This window comes from Triticum aestivum, chromosome 2D, assembly GCF_018294505.1.
Source record: "Triticum aestivum cultivar Chinese Spring chromosome 2D, IWGSC CS RefSeq v2.1, whole genome shotgun sequence".
Classification (NCBI taxonomy): domain Eukaryota; kingdom Viridiplantae; phylum Streptophyta; class Magnoliopsida; order Poales; family Poaceae; genus Triticum; species Triticum aestivum.
This window is the reverse complement of record NC_057799.1, coordinates 10,018,951-10,022,654: the sequence shown is the minus strand read 5'-3', so window position 1 is coordinate 10,022,654 and position 3,704 is coordinate 10,018,951. Positions and strand designations below refer to the sequence as shown.

At 42.9% G+C, this 3,704-nt stretch overlaps 1 pseudogene; it reads right to left on the bottom strand.

Moving 5' to 3' along the window:
* Positions 1–898: 898 nt before the first annotated feature.
* On the bottom strand, positions 899–3,352 carry LOC123048213 (G-type lectin S-receptor-like serine/threonine-protein kinase At2g19130; annotated as a pseudogene).
* Between the last annotated feature and the right edge of the window lie 352 nt (positions 3,353–3,704).

Here is a 3,704-nt window from a genome sequence, read left to right as displayed (position 1 = left end):
AGAGCTGATTCATCTTTTGACTCTAGACAATATGCAAGAGTTTCATTGCTCTTGCGGCCTATGCATGGACCGATGCACACGGCCAACAAAATTTACAACGCCTTCTGCTATACGGCATATAGACCAGAGATTCAGCTTTACAATGTTTCCACAGGAAGTATAACAATGATGCACCATTCATTTCAAAACACATGTGAGTGTGTCTATTACAGAACCGAAGAAAGAGCCTGTTTATCACCTCCGTAGCCCGGTCCGGTGAGCAGTGCTACACCAAGGACCCCTTCAGAGCGTAGACAATGTAACACAGCCGGCAGACGGTGTCACCAGCTGCCAAGGCTCCGGGCAGTAGCCTAGACAGGTAACCACCACAAATAAGGTTTCTGTGAATTTGTTTCCTTTAGTAAATTTAACATTTTCTGATGTCTGCCACTGAGGGTCCTTGGTGGCCGTTAAACACCGGTTTATGGATACTTGGATAGAGCGGCGTGATTGAAGATTCTGAAATCCTCATTTGTGAAAGATAAAACAGGGGCAGATAAAAAGAACCATGTGTTGGGCAAGGATGAAAATAGCAAATATTTAAAGAAATTAAGGTGCAATGGAGAACACCCGTCATGGAAATGTATTTTGGCTACAAAATTTTGTATACCAATAAGTCAACTGATATTTATGGGAGAAACAAACATTTGACAGGTTGATACAATTGGCGATACATGACAAACCTAGCTACACAGATACATTTGGCTGCCCTACTAGTTTGTACGATAATAGAGACTAAACTTCAAGACATGTATTTTGCAGTATCAATCACTATGGAAAAGTTTGTATGAAGGGTAACTTCTCAGCTCAGTTATTACAACCCTGCTGAAATTTGAACTTCTGCTTACATGGATTATATTCAAGTTGTAGAAGAGCTTCCTGATATAGCTTGAAGCAATCTTGGCACGGGGGGCATATCAAGCTCAACTAGACCCTCGAGAACCTGAACCACTTCGCCCATTGTCGGACGATCAAAGTCATGATCTTGAATGCACCAACATGCAGCTTTGCAAGCTCTTTCAACCTCCTCCACGTTGATGTCACCACGTAATTGTTGATCGACCAAAGTCCTCACATCTCCCTCAAGAAGCTTAAGTGCAGCTTGCACAGGAAAATAAACATCATGATCACAATTGCTTGTACATTCTTGAGGTGATGAGTTCCTCCTTCCAGACATGATTTCTAGCAGTACCATCCCATAGCTGTAAACATCAACTTTTTGTGTAATAGCCACCCCACTAATCCATTCAGGTGCAAGGTATCCTATGGTTCCTCTCATTGTTGTCAGAACTCGACTAAAGTTCCTTCCCATAAGTTTTGCCATCCCAAAATCTGCAATTTTAGGAACAAGCGCCGCATCGAGAAGTATGTTTTCTGGCTTAATATCACAATGTATTATGCAGTCATGACAACTCTCATGCAAGTAGGACAATCCTTTCGCAACACCGATGGCAATTCGGAACCTTGTACTCCAATCTAGCATAGAGTCGTTGCCTTGGAATATATGGACATCAAGAGAACGATTTGCCATGTGTTCGTAAACAAGCATCCTTCTATCACCTTCACAGCAAAAACCAATCAGTTTGACTAAGTTGACATGTTGGATCATTCCAATTGTGCTGACCTCAGCCCTAAACTGTTTCTCTCCTTGGCGTGCACCATCAAGCATCTTCACTGCTATGGTAGTCGAGTCACGCAGAATCCCCTTAAATACAGAGCCAAAACCACCTACACCTAGCTTCTCTGAGAAATTTTTAGTTGCATGCTGCAAATCAACATAGTTAAATGCTATAACTCCACATCCACCTTCAGTGTTGCTCGGGGGATGAGAACACCACATACTTTTCCCCTTCCAAATCATCAATAGCATCACCAACAAACCGAAAGCACCAACAGTGGGACCGATGATCATTCTTTTATTTCCTTTTATGTTGTTTCCCCAAGTTTGCACCTCTCCAGCAGCAAGATGAAGGAAAAGAATCTCCCCGTCACTATTGACTGTGCCATTATTGTACTGCTTTACATTAATAAGCTGGCCATGCCAGATAGAACAGCCACTCTTACCATAGGAGTACGCAGTGCATGAGCAGTTTCTTAGACAAACCTGCATGCACTCTTGTCCACTCTCAATTGTTTCCATCCTACGTGCATAATATGGTAATCTAACACTATGTATGGGAAAGAACTGGTCAGTTATTCCAGTTGTGTTACTTTTGTTGCTGTTGCAATGTTCTAGTGGAGTATTTCTCATGCATCCACCTCTTCTATCATCCAGCACCCAGTCCTCTGGTGACTTCACGGAGAACCCATTCATGCAGTTACACAAAGAAAGTGCATTGTCATTGCAGACCGTGAAAGGCCCGCAAACGGCGAAAACATCGCATGGAGCCCTGGGTTGGACATATATGGTTTCCCAATCTTGCAAGCTATCAAGCCAAAGAAGTTGCTTGGTAAGACCAGAGACGTCAAGGAAGCAGATGGTGATCATTGTTGGATCCGTCGGGGTGTAAGTGAAGTACTCCTCTTCGTCATTGTCGATGAAATTGGTGTGGAGAAAGTTACTGCCTGACATCTCCGGCACCAAATTGAAGTACCACCCCATCCATTCCCCCGTGGAGAAGTACGCCATGGATGAATTACAAAGTTTAACAAAGTATTGTGGATCACCAGTGAGGTCTATCTCCATGCAATATAGGCCGGGAGCTGGATGTATCAGATTCTTCTTCGAAACAAGACTGTATTTTTGGCCAGTAACCTTGTTCCGGCCAATCCTTGCGCCGGGGAGGAAAACATCTGTTGGGTGATCAAAGCTCTGCCACCATACGATGGACGGGTTCGAGGCGTCTTTTATGACAAGGTTACCATCGTCTGAGAGCGCCGCCATGATGGTAGTATTTTTGTTAGCTGTTCTTCTACCTTTGGCTGCTATTATTTGACTGGTCCAGATTATGGATTTAGTCGCATGATTTAAGATGACAAGATTGCCATCCCTTGAGATTCTAAGCTTGGGCAGTCTAAACTTGGGCTCAGTGATTGGTTTCTCTCTGTTAGCAATCCACACAGGAGTGAACTTTGGGATCTTGTTGAACCATATACCTACATACCTGTTGGGCAAGGTGGTGTTGTCTGAGGAAGACTTACTGCTGCCTGATGTGAAGAAGCCCAACGCGAACTTGCCATTCTTTGAGATGAGCCTGTTGCCACCGCTGAGCTCTTGGCCTTCTGTCAGGATGCTGCTCCCATTTGCTGCAGAAGAGGACGCCACCGGAGGAACTGATATGGTAAGCACGAAGAGAATGGAAAAATGAAGCATGGTGGGTTGAAATTTGTTTTGATGAATCTTTCTGATATCTGGAGATTAAGATATGAATATATGTTATATATATAGGATGTAGTAACCGTCGTGGTAAATATGGTAGTGGAGAAGTTTCCATCTGTTCAACAAGTTTTGACGGACGATTTTACTCTGCCGGTCAAGTTTGGCATTGCTGTAAAAAGTACAGAAAGGGAATTCTCAACTGGATGCGACCGGAAATTTTGGAAAATTTCTAAACATAATTTATATTTCAAATGCATGTTGTGTGCACACTAAAAGCTTTTATTAAAAAGTTGTGTATTTGTTTTCACAGATAATGGTGAGAGGTTAATAAAAGATCACCATATTT